Raw genomic sequence first — 17,444 nt, forward strand, 5'->3', positions numbered from 1 at the left:
TTTAAACACTCCTAATTGCCCAGGAACTTTATTAATTGGAGCTGTAAGTTAATTCTTTGACAGAGAGAGCGAGATGGTGGTGGTGGACAGCCCCCAGTAAAGTCAGAGGTGGAGCATAAAGCAATAAAGTAGGCAGACTCTGGTTTTTTGGGGGTAGATGCTCGAGATTATCAGGGGGGAATCCTGAGGCTCGATCCCGCCTTTGTGTATGCTGAGCCTCCTTCCTCATGACCTTTGTCACGAGTGGAATGCCTCACCGGCTCCTGGCAAGTGCCCCTTCGTGTTGAGACTTCATCCACAGGGTTGCATTCGAAGAGGTGTCCGGGCATGGGGTTCTTGTCAAGATCGGACCGGGAAATCGGGGTCTTTCGGAAGGTGGCACCGCGCACGAGGCTCCGTCTTGAATTCCCTCGTGAGACCGGCCTCATCCTGAGGTGCGACGGGAATGTCAGGAAACCCTTCCAGACAAAGCAGGGAAATCGACCCTCCTGTCGAGATCAGGAGGGGAGAAGGGGCTCAGATGAAGTGGTGCCGGGAACCTCAGTGTTCCTCTCAATGGAAACCGGTATGTGGGGCAACTTTTTGGGTCGCATCAAGTGTGCCAAGTAAAGTTTCGACCTTCAAGACAGAACGTGGGGCTTCTCTTGAGATGCTGTAGCGGGAAAGGGCTTCATCTTGTGACGACAGGGGAACCACGTGGTTTTTCTGGAGTTGCAGCTGGATTCTCGAGTTACAACGGGGAATTCAGGATGCCTCTTCTGTTGGCCCAGGGAAGTCCAATCTTCCATTCGAGTTGCCCAGGAGAGCTGGGGATTGCTCTCGAGTTACTGCAGGGCAAATAGACCTCATCTAGGTTTGTGTCCAGAAGCTAATGTTCCTCTCTAGGGGTGAGAGGAATCTCGGGGTTGCATTCCAGACTCACCCGGGGAGTCAGGCCTCCTGTCGACTGGGCAAAGAACTCCGCTCTCCTCTCGAGTCGCAACGGGTATCTCTTGGAGCCCACTTACTGGCCTAAAGGAGCGAAGCCTCGTGTGGAGTTTGGAGAGAGGACTCGGGATTGCTCTCTAGGCCATGCAGGAAATGAAGGCCCTCATCTCACGATGACGGGGGACTCTCGGGGTTTTTCTCGAGCAGCAGCGCCAGTGTGGGGTTTCTCACGAGGTATGACGGTGAGCTCAGGGAGCCTCTCATGTGGCGCCAGGGAATTCGGGTCTCCATGCGAGCGGCGAGGGGGAGCGCGTCATTGCTCTCAAATCACGGTAGGGGCATTGGCCTCGAGACACGTTTAGAAGGACTCTCAAGGTATTTCTCGGGCTGGTGCAGGAAACCCTGGATTCCCTCGACTTGTGCCAGTGTCTTCAGGGAGCTTCTGAGGGTGCCTCTGAGAAGTCAGGGATACTGTGGAGATGGGAGTGGCCTCTCGGGACTCCACTGGGTTTGGTGCAATGGAAGAGGGCCTCATCTCCAGTTGAGTCAGGAACCTCAGAGTTCCTGTCCATTTCAGACTCCGATCACAGGGTCCCTGCAGAGTTGGGACAGGAGAGTCAGGCCTCGTCTTGGGTTGAGGCATGGAACTCCACTTGCCTCTCAAGTTGTTCATGGGGTGACAGGCCACTTGTCGAGCTGTATTTGGAACCTGCGGGTTATTCCAGACAATGCCCGGGGGTGTCAGTGCCCCTTCGTATTGGGACTTCATCCACAGGGTGGCGTTCGAAGAGATGTCCGGGCATGGGGTTCTTGTCAAGATCGGACCGGGAAATTGGGGTCTTTCGGAAGGTGGCACCGTGCACGAGGCTCCGTCTTGAATTCCTTCGTGAGACTGGCCTCATCCTGAGGTGCAACGGGAAGGTCGGGAACCCCTTCCAGACAAAGCAGGGTAATGGACGCTCCTGTCGAGATTAGGAGAGGAGCAGGGGCTCAGATGAAGTGGTGCCGGGAACTTCGGTATTCCTCTCGAGTGAGACCGGTATGTCGGGGAACTTTTTGGGTCTCATCAAGGGTGCCAATTACCGTTTCGACCTTCAAGACAGAACGTTGGACTTCTCTTAAGACGCTGTAGCAGGATAGGGCTTCATCTTGCGATGGCGGGACAACCACGTGGTTTTTCTCGAGTTGCGGTGGGATTCTCGAGTTACGATGGGGAATTCAGGATACCCCTTGTGTTGGCCCAGGGAAGTCCAATCTTCCATTCGAGTTGCCCAGGAGAGCTGGGGATTGCTCTCAAGTCACTGCAGGGCAAATAGACCTCATCTAGGTTTGTGTCCAGAAGCGAATGTTCCTCTCCAGGGGCGACAGGGATCTCGGGGTTGCATTCCAGAGTCACCCGGGGAGTCAGGCCTCCTGTCGACTGGGCAAAGAACTCCGCTCTCCTCTCGAGTCGCAACGGGTATCTCTTGGAGCTCACTTACTGGCCTAAAGGAGCGAAGCCTCGTGTGGAGTTTGGAGAGAGGACTCGGGATTGCTCTCTAGGCCATGCAGGAAACGAAGGCCCTCATCTCGCGATGACGGGGGAGTCTCGGGGTTTTTCTCAAGCGGCAGCGCCAGTGTGGGGTTTCTCACGAGGTACGACGGAGACCTCAGGGAGCCTCTCGTGTGGCGCCAGGGAATTCGGGTCTCCATGCGAGTGGCGAGGGGGAGCGCATCATTGCTCTCGAATCATGGTAGGGGAATTGGCCTCGAGACGGATTTAGAAGGACTCTCGAGGTATTTCTCGGGTTGGTGCAGGAAACCCTGGATTCCCTCGACTTGTGCCAGTGTCTTCAGGGAGCTTCTCAAGATGCCTCTGAGAAATCAGGGATACTGAGGAGTTGGGAGGGGCTTCTCGGGTCTCCAATGGATTTGATGCAATGGAAGAGGAAGAGGGCCTCATCTCCAGTTGAGGCAGGAACCTCAGGGTTCCTCTCCATTTCTGACTCCGATCTCAGGGTCCCTGCAGAGTTGGGACAGGAGAGTCAGGACTTTCTTGGGTCGAGGCATGGAACTCCGCTTGCCTCTTCAGTTGTTCTCGGGGTGACAGGCCACTTGTCAAGCTGTATTTGGAACCTATGGGTTTTTTTGGACGATGCATGGAGGTGTCAGTGCCCCTTTGTGTTTTGACTTCATTCACAGGTTTGCATTGGTAGAGGGGTCCGGGCATCGGATTCTCATCAAGAGCAGACCAGGAAATCGGGGTCTTTCAGAAAGTGGCACCACCCACAAGGCTATGTCTCGAATTTCTTCTTGAGACTGGCCTCATCCTGAGGTGCGACGGGAAGGTCGGGAACCCCTTCCAGACAAAGCAGGGGAATCGACCCTTCTGTCGAGATCAGGAGGGGAGAAGGGGCTCAGATGAAGTGGTGCCGGGAACCTAGGTGTTCCTCTCGAGTGAGACCGGTATATCAGGGAACTTTTTGTGTAGCATCAAGGGTGCCAAGTACCCTTTGGACCTTCAGCATGGAACGTGGGACTTCTCTTGAGGCACTGTAGCTGGGAAGGGCTTCATCTTGTGATGGCGGGGGAACCACGTGGTTTTTCTCGAGTTGTGGCGGGATTCTCGAGTTACGACAGGGAATTCAGGATGCCTCTTGTGTTGGCCCAGGGAAGTCAAATCTTCCATTCGAGTTGCAAAGGAGAGGTGGGGATTGATCTCGAGTCACTGCAGGACAAGTCGACCTCATCTAGGCTTCTGTCCAGAAGCTAATGTTCCTCACCAAGAGGCGACAGGGATCTCGGGGTTGCATTCCAGATTCCCCCATCAGTCCTCGTCTCGAGTGAAAGCAAAGAACTCCGCTCTCCTCTCGAGTCGTGACGGGTATCTTTTGGAGCCAACTGAGTGGCCTGAAGGGAGTCAAGCCCCCTGTGGACTTTTGAGAGAGGACTCTAGGTTGCTCTCTAGGCCCTGCGGGAAATGAAGGGCCTCATCTCGCGATGACGGCGGAGTCTTGTGGTTTTTCTCGAGCTGGGGCGCCAGTGCGGGGTTTCTCACAAGGTATGACGAGGAGCTCAGGGAGCCTCTTGGGTGGCGCCAGGGAAGTCAGGTCTCCATTCGAGTGGTGAGGGGGAGCGAGGCATTGCTCTCGAGTCACAGGAGTGGATTCGGGCCTCAAGACGTGGCGAAGAAGGACTGTTGAGGTCTTTCTCTGGTTGCAGCAGGAAACCCTGTGTTCCCTCGAATTGTGCCGGTGACCTCAGGGAACTTCTCAGGGTGCCTCTGAGAAGTCAGGGATACTGTGGAGTTGGGAGGGGCCTCTTGGGACTCCACTAGGTTTGGTGCAATGGAAGAGGGCCTCATCTCGTTTTGAGGCAAGAACCTCAGGGTTCCTCTCCATCTCTGACTTCGATTGCAGGGTCCCAGCAGAGGGGAGACAGGAGAGTCAGGCCTCGTCTTGCGTTGAGGAATGGAACTCCGCTTGCTTCTCGAGTTGTTCATTTGGTGAAAGGCCACTTGTCGAGCTGTGTTTGGAACCTGCGGGTTTTTCCCGATGATGCACGAGGGTGTCAGTGCCCCTTCGTGTTGTGACTTCATCCACAGGGTTGCTTTCGAAGATGTATCCAGCCATCGGGTTCTTATCAAGAGCGGACTGGGAAATCGGGGTCTTTCAGAATGTGGCAGCCCCCACGAGGCTACTTCTCAAATATTTCTTGAGACCGGCCTCATCCTGAGGTGGGACGGGAATGTCGGGAACCCCTTCCAGACAAAGCAGGGGAATCGACCCAGTATTCCGGCCTGGAGAATTCTATGGACTGTATAGTCCATGGGGTCAAAAAGAGTTGGACATCACTAAGTGACTTTCACTTTCATGGTATTTTAATATAGTTCCTTCTTAACACATGTGATTCTCTGATCCATTGTCATCTCCTTCTCTTACAACCAAATAAAATATGTCTTATATAATTCTGTTGTAATTTTATGTAATAAATGTAACTGTATTTAAACCTTACGACTATTTATTTTAGGAATGCAAATGGCAAAAGCATATGAGTGGGAATAACACATACACACACACACACACACAGGCCCGTTATCGCATCATTTCAAGTTCATGTAATCAGATATCAGGCAGTCAACACTTTGACAATTCTCATAACACTTTATTAATGTTTGTTCTCTATCTGTGTTTTCATATTCCATTAAATTTACTATGTCTGTGCCCATCTTCCAGCCCCACAAACCATTGTTTTTGCATTAGTACTTTGATAAATAAAATTGAGTCAACAAATCATTTCAGTTCAGGTGCTCAGTCATGTCCGACTCTTTGTGACCCCATGAATCACAGCACGCCAGGCCTCCCTGTCCATCACCAACTCCCGGAGTTGACTCAAACTCATGTCCATTGAGTTGGTGATACCATCCAGCCATCTCATCCTCTGTTATATCATTCTCCTGCCCCCAATCCCTCCAGCATCAGGGTCTATTCCAGTGAGTTAACTCTTTGCATCAGGTGGCCAAAGTATTGGAGTTTCAGCTTTAGCATCAGTCCTTCCAATGAACACCCAGGACTGATCTCCTTTAGAATGGACTGGTTGGATCTCCTTGCAGTTCAACGGACTCTTAAGAGTCTTCTCCAACACTGCAGTTCAAAAGCAATTCTTCCACACTCAGCTTTCATCACAGTCAAACTCTCACATCCATACATGACCACTGGAAAAACCATAGCCTTGACTAGACGGACCTTTGTTGGCAAAGTAATGTCTCTGCTTTTGAATATGCTATCTAGGTTGGTCATAACTTTCCTTCCAAGGAGTAAGCGTCTTTTAATTTCATGGCTGCAATCACCATCTGTAGTGATTTTGGAGCCCCCAAAAATAAAGTCTGACACTGTTTCCCCTGTTTCCCCATCTATTTCCCATGAAGTGATGGGACCAGATGCCATGATCTTCATTTTCTGAATGTTGAGCTTTAAGCCAACTTTTTCACTATCCTCTTTCACTTTCATCAAGAGGCTTTTGAGTTCCTCTTCACTTTCTGCCATAAGGGTGGTGTCATCTGCATATGTGAGGTTATTGATATTTCTCCTGGCAATCTTGATTCCAGCTTGTGCTTCTTCTTTCTCTCATATTTCTCTATTTCCACTATAATTAGGTTTAAAATTACCTTAAGTGAAAGTTTTATTATAAATACTATTAATATTATTATTATTATTTCACTTATATTTCATTTTATTTTATCATTTAAAAAGTTAAGAAATACATTGGTTAAGTTATTAACTAATTTTCAGATAAAGATCTCAGAATTTCATATTTTTATGTTTTATCCTTTGCATCTTAAACCTCAAATTCAGAACTATTTTAAAATAAAACCATCTAACATCTTAACTTCATAGATTTACATGAAGTTGATGTTTTGACCCTGTAAACCTTTATACTTTTGAGTCAGGAAGTCACTGTCATTCTGGAAGATTCTTCGAAGATCAGCTGCTCTGAAATAGAAAGTAGTCATGCTCACCCTGGGGGACATTTTCTCTTGAGTATCAGTTTAATTTCCAGAAGACTGCTTCTGTTTGCTGATCATCTGGGTTTTAAAACTACTTTTTCTGTAGATGACTTGTCTTCTGCAGCTCCTTCTTAGCATAAGGGTTCCCCTCTCTGGGGATAGAAACTTAGCAGAGAAATGACACTTAATTTTCTCATATCAATAGTGTTTTCTGGGGAAAAAATTAAAACTTTCAATTTATTGCATTTCAGACCATTAGTAATTGCTGTTAATTTGCCTTCCTTAATTTTATTCCCATAATTCATCCAGATCTCATCTTTCACATCTTCAGAAAAATGTGTCATTTACTAAGACACAAACGTGGTATGTTTGTTCTTTCCAATCCATTGCAGGGAAGGTTAGATCCTTTTTCAGCAGTGGAACACTCTGTTCCTAGATTAACTTTTGTGGAAATTAAAGTATGTTGTATCTGCTGACAAAAGTCTGGGTAGTTTTATTCATGTTAGGATATCTAGTTGGTCATCAGCATAGGTATCTAGCAGATTCAAAATGAAAGGCACCCTAAAAATAGCCTAGAGCCTGTTGTGCAGAGTGAAGTAAGTCAGAAAGAGAAAGACAGATATCCTATATTAACACACACACGCACATAAATATGTGTGTGTGTGTGTGTGTGCTTGAGAAAAATGATACTGATAAACCTATTTGCAAGGCAGGAATATAGACGCAGACATAGAGAACAGACTTGTGAGGGAAGGAGAGGGTGGGACAAATTGAAAGATAACATTGAGACATATACACCACCACATGTAAAGCAGATAGCTAGTGGGAAGTTTCTAAGTATATAAAACAGGGAGCTCAACCTGAAGCTCTGTGACAACCTGGGGGCGATGGGGTGGGGTGTGGGAGGGAGGTTAAAGACAGAGGAGATGTATGTACACCTATGACTGATTTACTTTGTTTAATGGCAGAGCCAACACAACATTGTAAAGCAATTATCCTCCAATTAATAATTAAAAAAATTTTAACCCAATTATTTAAGACAGAAAAAAAAAAAAAAAAACCCTCCTACAAAATGCTTTTTCTATTTCAGCTACTTCCAGGCAGGTATGTAGGTAAAATTGTCAGGAATGAGGTTTCAAGGTCAATATCAACTTCCACTCATAAGCACTTTTTTTTTCTTTCTGTTTAGAGATTCTTTGACAATCTAAAGCACCATCAGTGTTTCTAAAACTGCATTTCTTTTTTTGTATGTTAAATTTGTTTCTCTTTATTACAGCATGTTCCTCATAAATTGGACCTCTGTAATCTTTTTTAGGATTGATGTGGTATCCATGTCATTTAGTGTCATGTTGATTTACAAATGAGAATTGAACTCATTATTTGTTTCAGCTAAGTTTTACTTACAAGATGGAACAAATTGAATGTCCATCACCCATGTGAGTGAACTGATCTAATCCCTAATTCTATTGTTAGGATATCAAATTGAATATTTCTCGGTTCAATTCAATATCATCATTACCTGAAAACAAATCTATACTCTGAGACAATACCTCAAATATATCAGTGTAACAAAATAAAGAAACATTTTACTATCATATTACAGCACACGTTTGCAGTCAGTGATGAAGAAACCCTGGTTGTTTTCATCCAGGGGTCCCACTGTTCCTACTTCTTCTTTGAAGTTTCCTACTTGATCTTCAGCATGCAGAAACATGAGACGCCAAGACAGACAGAACATGAGGAAACAAATACACTATTCAGAGCCTCTATACGTAATAAACACATCACTTCTATCCCCATGTCATTGTAGAAACTAATCACCTGGTCCAATGTAGCTCTGAGAAGGTTAGGGAATGATGTTCACTATATGTAAATAAAACAGATGTATTTGAAGAGCATAAAGCCACACTGTGCCACAGTCCTCATTTTTGGTCACTAAAAAAAAGGGTGTTATAACATGCTGCAACATGTATACCTTTAGACTGAAGACTTAGCATGGCACATAAGGGAATAAGTATTTATGGTATATATCTATGCATATTAATTTGTCTTATAGATATATTTGAGCCGAACAACACAATGTCATTGTTATTTTTATTAGGCTTTGATGCTTAAATTAGCAATAGTATTGAGGCATAATTTACATAACATAAAGTACAACCTTTAAAATTCAAAGTGGTTAACTGAGATACACTTGATTTATAGCATTATATTAACTTCTGCTGTACAACATAAATATATTTTAAATGATCATCACAATGTCTAGTTAATATCCATCACTGCCCAAAGTTATGCGCTTTTTTCTTGCAATGCAATTTTTTAAAAATTTATCTCAGAAACTTTCAAATATACAAAATTATTTAACTATAGTCACCATGCTCTATATTATTTTCTTGGGCACCAAAATCAATGTGAACGGTGAGCAGCCATGAAAGCAAAAGGCATTTATTCCTTGGAAGAAAACCTATGACAAACCTAGATAGTGTATTAAAAATAAGAGACATCACTTTGCTGACAAAGCTATGCAGAGTTAAAGCTATATAGTCACGTATGGCTATCAGAATATAAAGAAAACTGAGGGCCGAAGAAATGATACTTTTAAATGGTGTTGTTGGAGAAGACTCTTGAGGGTCCCTTGGACAGCAAGGAGCTCAAAATGGTTAATCCTAAAGGAAACCAACCTTGAATATTTATGGGAAGGACTGATGCTGAAGCTGAAACTCCAATACTTTGGTTACCTCATGCAAAGAGCCAGCTAATTGGAAAAGACCCTGATGCGGGGAAAGACTGAGACCAAAAGGAGAAGTGGGTGATGGAGGATGAGATGGCATCACTGACTCAATGGACATGAGTTTGAACAAACTCCAGGAGATAGTGAAGGACAGGGAGGCCTGGCATGCTGCAGTTCATGGGGTTGCAGAGTCAGACACAACTTAGTCACTGAACAACACCACCATGCAGTATATTGATTGGATTGCTATACATTTTAATAGTGGTTTTATAAATATGACTAAATTTAAATTTACTGCCTTGCTGTTTGTGTTCTGTTTCTCTTATACATACTTTGTTCACTGTTTGTTTCTTGTTATTCTTTTGTGATTTGAATATACTTTTAGCATTTATGTATCACCTAGACAACATAATAAAAAGCAGATACACTACTTTGCCAACAAAGGTCAGTCTAGTCAAAGCTTTGGTTTTTCCAGTGGTCATGTATGGATATGAGAATTAGACTATAAAGGAACCTTAGAAAGCATTACTACGAGCAAAGTTAGTGGAGGTGATGGAATTCCAGTTGAGCTATTTCAAATCCTGAAAGATGATGCTATGAAAGTGCTGCACACAATATGCCAGCAAATTTGGAACACTCAGCAGTGGCCACAGGACTGGAAAAGGTCAGTTTTCATTCCAATCCCAAAGAAAAGCAATGCCAAACAATGCTCAAACTACTGCACAATTGCACTCATCTCACATGCTAGTAAAGTAATGCTCAAAATTCTCCAAGCCAGGCTTCAACAATACGTAAACCATGAACTGCCAGATGTTCAAGCTGGTTTTAGAAAAGGCAGAGGAACCAGAGATCAAACTACCAGAATCTGCTGGATCATAGAAAAAGCAAGAGAGTTCCAGAAAAACATCTATTTCTGCTTTATTGACTATGCCAAAGCCTTTGACTGTGTGGCTCACAATAAACTGTGGAAAATTCTCAAAGAGATGGGAATACCAGACCATCTGACTTGTCTCTTGAGAAATCTATATGCAATCAGGAAGCAAGAGTTAGAACTGGACATGGAACAACAGACTGGTTCCAAATAGGAAAAGGAGTACGTCAAGGCTGTATATTGTCACCCTGCTTATTTAACTTATATGCAGAGTACATCATGAGAAATGGTGGGCTGGAAGAAGCACAAGCAGGAATCAAGATTGCCAGGAGAAATATCAATAACCTCAGATATGCAGACTACATCACCCTTACAGCAGAAAGTGAAGAGGAATTAAAAACCTCTTGATAAAAGAGAAGGAGGAGAGTGAAAGAGTTGGCTTAAAGCTCAACATTCAGAAAACAAAGATCATGGCATCTGGTCCCATCATTTCATGGGAAATAGATGGGGAAACAGTGGAAACAGTGTCAGACTTTATTTTAGGGGGCTCCAAAATCACTGCAGATGGTGACTGCAGCCATGAAATTAAAAGATGCTTACTCCTTGGAAAGAAAGTTATAACCAACCTAGATAGTATATTCAAAAGCAGAGACATTACTTTGCCAACAAAGGTCCATCTAGTCAAGGTTATGGTTTTTCCAGTGGTCATGTATGGATATGAGAGTTGGATGGTGAAGAAAGCTGAGCACCGAAGAACTGATGCTTTTGAACTGTGTAAATCACTTACTGTTGATTTACAGTGATTTACAGTGTTATCTAGCTTCCATCATACAGCAAAGTGAATCAGTGTTATATATACATACTTTGACTCTTTTTAAGATTCTATTCCCATATAGATTATTAAGTAAAGTTTCTGTGCTATACAGTACATTCTTGCTAGCTATCTATTTTAGACAGGTTAGTGTGTATATTTCAATCCCAAATCTTAGTTTACCCTTTCCCCTCCACCTTTCCCTCTTGGTAACCTTAAGTTTGTTTTCAACATGTGAGATTCTATTTCCATTTTGTAAAGATTTATCTGTACCAATTTTATAGATCCCATATGTAAATGATATGATATTATACTTTTCTTTTTCTGTCACTTCACTCGGTTTAACAATCTCTAGGTCCACCCATATTACTGCAAATGTCATTATTTCTTTTTTATGACAGCATTATTCATATATATATATATATATACACATACATATATATATACACCACATTTATTCTTTAATTTATAAACACCATGATATTTTTTCCAACTGCATTTATTATTTGATGGACATTTTAAAATATGAAAAATGTTAATATTAGTCATCTTATTTTCCATTTTGTGATCTGTTTATTCTTTGTGTTGATCCAAATTATTTTAGTCTGTATTATTTTCTTCTATTTGAAGAACTTCAATGCTTTATTTTTAAAGTTCACTTTCTGTTTTGTGGGATAATCTTATTAGAAAAATAATTATAGTTTGACACTTGTTTTATCCAGCTCTTTAATGATGTAATCTGTTCTTCTATCCTAAAGAGTTTCCAAATTGAAATCTGCAGCAAAAAAAAAAACACATCTGTCCCATTGTTATGATATGTGTTTTCCTCTGGCTACTTCTAGTTTTACCTTCTTTTTTTTTTTTAAGTGTGCATGCATGAAGGAGATATTTGTTGGGCTCTCTATCACACATCACTGATGTCTTTATCGATCACTATCTGAATTCTGCACTATTATAGTAAAGCATGTTGTCCAGTAAAGTAAATCCTTTTGACTGTTCTTCAGGAGTGCCTTGGTTATAATTGGTTGTCGTTATATACACAACCATTTAGAATCAGCTTAAGTCACACGCACATGCCCCTGTACACCAACTCACCCACCCATACAACAAAGGAATTTTATCCTACTTTATGAAATTTCTGTATCATTGAATTGAATTATATCAGGGAAAATTGACATCTTTGAAATATTGAGTTTTCCAGTACACAAAAATATTATAGCTCTCTATTTAGTTCTTTATCTTAAATTTCTCTCAGTTTTATAGTTTACTAAATAAACTTCCTGCAGGGTTTTCATTTCTATTACCTTTAAAATGTTCATATCTTTCTTCTTATTTAAATAACATTTTCAATGTCTACTTATTTTTGCTTTTCAGTGTGGAAATAAGGGCTTGCCAGGTGGCGCTAGTGGTAAAGAACCTGCCTGCCGATGCAGGAGCTATAAGAGATGAGGGTCCGATCCCTAGATCAGAAGAATCCCCTGGAGAAGGGCATGGCAACCCACTCCAGCATTCTTGCCTGTAGAATTCCATGGACAGAGGAGCCAGGCAGGCTACACTCCATAGGGTTGCAGACAGTTGGACATGACTGAAGCGACTTAGCATGCACACACATGTGGAAATAAATTTATTTGTGTTTGTTGACTGTGTATCCAGTACGCATGTTGAATTCATTCATTATGTCTAATAACTTCATTGTAGATTATTAAATATTTTGAACATATTCATATATAACACCTTCCAGCAATTAGGTTAATACAACCCTGGTGCCTCAGATGGTAAAGAATCTGCCTGTAATGTGGGAGAACCAGGCTTGATACCTGGGTTGGAAAGATCCCCTGAAGGAGGGAATGGCTACCCTCTCCAGTATTCTTGCCTGGAGATTCCATGGACAGAGGAGCCTGGCGGGCTAGAGTCCATTGGATCGCAAGAGTCAGACACGACTGAGTGACTAACACTTTACAGTGTTTACATATACATTTTATTCTCTCTCTCTCTCCCCCCCCCCACCCCCACTGTATAGGCTAGTATCTCTAGTAAAATGACTAAAAACTGTAAGAGAGAAAAATCCCTTTCCTTGGTTCAAATTACAGAAAGACATGTTTCAACATTTTTTAATTTAATTGTGTGTATTAGCACTATTGTTGAGATTTTAAAAAAAAAGTGTCATTCTTTATTAAAGCATTCTTTAACTTATTTCCCAAACTAAGTTAAGCACAATTATAATATTGCAAGTTCAATGTGAATCACTTTACTGTATGATTTATTTTATGCTTTTATGCTAAATTACTTTATTATTTATCTAGTAGCAGTTTGTTCCCCTAGAGTATGAAATATACATGAAAACTGGATTTTTCTTCTCTGTAATACATCATTGTAACTACGCAGTATGGTTATGTGAAGCTCTTTTAGATATGAAAACCAAATCAGTCACCATATGAATTCCCCTTATTGATGACAGTCAATGCTATATGGAAGAGAACACCCATGCAGCTGATCCCTGCCTCAATACTGGACAATGTACGGGATACAATCAAATGATATTACTCTAAACCATAAATTTTGAATATAATTTGTTGTGCAGCAACAGAATAGTTGAAAGTCCTCTGTTTCAATAGTTCTTTGAAGAGAACTAGCTGATAGATGAATTATGGTCTTATGAAAAATAAATTATTTAAACACATAGTACAATAAGAGAAAGACAGATTTAAAAAGAAAATATAAAAGAAAAAACCTTCCTCAGATTGCAACATTTCCCAATCAGTTTGACTGAAAATGATCCAGTGTACTGTCTGTAGTTCAACTCTTTCCATCTGAAGAAATCCAAGATCTTTTTAATAGTATTTTTTTTTTTAGTTTAATATAGTGATCTCTCTTATCAAGTATCATCCTTTACAACCAGGAAAACTTGGGAAAATAATGTACTAAATATCCCAAGTATTTTTATTTTAATTTCAACTATCTATTTCACCAAAAGAATTAAAACAAAACAACTATGTGTTATGGAAGAGATGCTGATGATTATTAAAATCAATTTCTGGTAAAAAAAAAAAAAAAAAAAAAACACCAAAACAACAACAACAAAAAAGAAATCTTAGAGAATGGGTGACACTATTTGGGCACAAAATGATTAAATCCCATACACCTTATATCTCTGAACAGCAAAGATGCATTCATATTTTTTGCATTAGTAAAAATTAAGGCAACAAATTATCAAGATGCTAGTAGCATGATTTGGCTACATAAACAAAGCATATCTACAAAGAAGAATTCATAGAGAAACAGAGGGTAAATATTTATTGCCACACTATAAACTTTTAGGAGTCATTATGCAGAGTTTTATTTTTAATCTTTACAGAAGGATCAAACTGAAGTCATTGAAAGGTTAAATGTCTAAAGTTAAAAACACATAGATATTTAACAACTGTTCTCCAAACTTTTGCCATCTATATTATCTAAAAACATCATGAAAAGAAAAAAAAAAGTGCATGATAGTTATATGAACAGGAAACAAAAATATCAATGGCTTTAGGGGGAAAGGTGGGTAAATGATACTATATTTTCTCGTAAAATTGAAAATCACGAGTAAAATTGCAAACTGAATAAAAGATTGCCTAGATACATAGTTTCTTGTCAGCAAGACACCATAATATGACCCTGATATTAGAAAATCCAGCATAAAGCAATAAGGTCAGGAATGGATGAATAAATATAATAAATCTATTAATCATGTGGAAAAAGCAAACTAACTATTTCTGATTATACAATGGCAAAATTAAATAGGAAAACAGAAAATGAGTTTAAATCAAGCAGCTAATGCTTTACATTAAGGTAGCACTTTTCTCAAGGCTGTCAAGACATCCTTATTTCTCAGAGTGTATATCAGGGGGTTAAACCTCAGGGTGATGATGGTATAGAAAAGTGAGAGAAATTTGTCTGTTCTGGAAGAATTTTGAGATTTATGTCATAAATACGTAATGATCACAGATCCAAAGAATAAAGTCACAACCATGACATGAGATGAGCAGGTGGAGAAAGCCTTTGCTCTTCTCGTTGCTGATGGCAACTTCAGGATGATGGAGGTGATTCTACTGTAGGAGCCAAGTATCAGCAGAAAAGGGACCATGACAAACAGCACAGCAACTATAAAGACCAGCATCTCATTCAGAAACATGTCCCCACAGGCCAGCTTCAGTACTGGCGGAATGTCACAGAAATAGTGATTGACTTGGTTGGACCTACAAAAGGACAGAGAGAAAATTTGGCTTGTCTGCCCTATCTCAATCGGAACACCAGTGACCCAGCAGGCAGCCACCAGCTGAACACAGACCTTGTGGTTCATGACCAGAAGATAGTGCACGGGGCTACAAATGGCCACATAGCGGTCATAGGCCATCACTGTAAGAAACAGGCACTCTATGTTTCCAAATATAAGGACAAAACTCATCTGTGTTGCACAAGCAAACAAAGAAATATGTCTTTTCTGAGTCCAAAGGTTTATGAGCATTCTAGGAAGAGTGGCAGACATATGATAGATTTCCAAGAAGGAAAATTACTGAGGAAAAAGTACTTGGGAGTCTGGAGAGTCTGGTCTGTCCTGCTTATGAGACTAATGATGCCATTTCCCATCAGAGTTATCACATAGATAAACAGAAACATCACAAAAAGAAACATTTGAAGATTGGGAATGTCAGAAAATCCCAAAAGAACAAATTCAATCACTGAAGTGAGATTCACATTTGCTAGATATTTTTGAGGTTCCATTTGTAAAAATAGTACAATTAGGCATTTATCTTTTTTTGTTTTGTAATTCTATAAATTAGAGGGATTTAGGGGAATTATTAACAGTACATAAGATTTCTGTTCTCTATTAATGTCTAGTGTTTTATATCTTGGACTCAACACAATTGAAGTCTTATGGAAAATTGTATTCTAAATTCTAAATATAAAGGCATAAGTTGCAATTCAAGGTTTAACTTTAAATAAAAGTGATATGTTTGAGAATTATGCACTTTCATTTTGAATGTTTGTATGCAGAGCAAAATCGATCCATTTTACTTCTCATATTAAAAAACAGAGTTCTTAAGCAGTAACATTTGTATCCCACTTTCTCAGTGGTAGGGCACAACCAAATTCTGTAATGCATTTTTCATGAATTTCCCAATTCTTCCATTGGAACTTTCTCAATAACAAAGCATGCCTTTCCTTCCATATTCTGCAATGATAGTTCTTATTACTTATGCAGGCACTTTATTTGAGACCATTCTGGCTGCCTTTATCTACTAAAATAAGCAACATAACTATAAGGAATTATAAAGCAGGAACTTTTATTTATCCTTTGCAAGCATGCAGCTTATGTTTGACAATGTTCTTCACTTATTGGTTATTTAATTAATAATGACAAACTTGAAGGAATTACATTGATGATATTATTTCTGAAACTCTGCCTAGTAAATCTATTCTCAAATCTCTTACGATGTGCCAGAGGTCACTTCCATTTAAAAATTATCATGTTAATAATATATATAAGATCCAACACATGTCCATCATCAGATGAATGGATAAGAAAGCTATGGTACATATACACAATGGAGTATTACTCAGCCATTAAAAAGAATACATTTGAATCAGTTCTAATGAGGTGGATGAAACTGGAGCCTATTATATAGAGTGAAGTAAGCCAGAAGGAAAAACATCAATACTGTATAATAACACATATATATGGAATTTAGAAAGATGGTAACAATAACCCTGTGTATGAGACAGCAAAAGAGACACTGATGTATAGAACAGTCTTATGGACTCTATGGGAGAGGGAGAGGGTGGGAAGATTTTGGAGAATGGCATTGAAACATGTAAAATATCATGTATGAAACGAGATGCCAGTCCAGGTTTGATGCATGATACTGGATGCTTGGAGCTAGTGCACTGGGATGACCCAGAGGGATGGTATGGGGAGGGAGGAGGGAGGAGGGTTCAGGATGGGGAACACATGTATACCTGTGGCGGATTCATTTTGATATTTGGCAAAACTAATACAATTATGTAAAGTTCAAAAATAAAATAAAATTAAAAAAATTAAAACTGAAAACTATAAATTATTTAAACTATGGTTAATACAAAGTTGTCAAAAATATCAAAAGCAGAGCATATGTATTTTAGCTAGTAGGTAGGTGAGCAAGTATAGTTTAATGAGTAATTAATGAGACCTATACAGACTCAACAGAGAAGGCAATGGCACTCCACTCCAGTACTCTTGCCTGGAAAATCCCATGGATGGAGGAGCCTGGTAGGCTGTAGTCCATGGGTGATTAAGAGTCAGACACAACTGAGCGACTTCACTTTCACTTTTCACTTTCATGCATTGGAGAAGGAAATGGCAACCCACTCCAGTGTTCTTGCCTAGAGAATCCCAGGGACGGGGGAGCCTGGTGAGCTTCCGTCTATGGGGTTGCAGAGAGTCAGACATGACTGAAGCAACTTAGCAGGTAGCAGCATACAGACTCAAAATTCTCCTGTATTGAGATATACTTGGAAAATATAAGAATTTAAAAAGAAAGGCGATTAGTAAACTGTAGCTTTAAATAGTAACTAGGAAATTGGAAAACACAAATGACTTTAA

General features: G+C 40.7%; 1 pseudogene; it reads right to left on the reverse strand.

Annotated features, from left to right (window-relative positions):
• Positions 1-14,648: 14,648 nt before the first annotated feature.
• Positions 14,649-15,586, reverse strand: LOC113880586 (annotated as a pseudogene).
• Between the last annotated feature and the right edge of the window lie 1,858 nt (positions 15,587-17,444).

Source organism: Bos indicus x Bos taurus, chromosome 2 (assembly GCF_003369695.1).
Source record: "Bos indicus x Bos taurus breed Angus x Brahman F1 hybrid chromosome 2, Bos_hybrid_MaternalHap_v2.0, whole genome shotgun sequence".
Classification (NCBI taxonomy): Eukaryota; Metazoa; Chordata; class Mammalia; order Artiodactyla; family Bovidae; genus Bos; species Bos indicus x Bos taurus.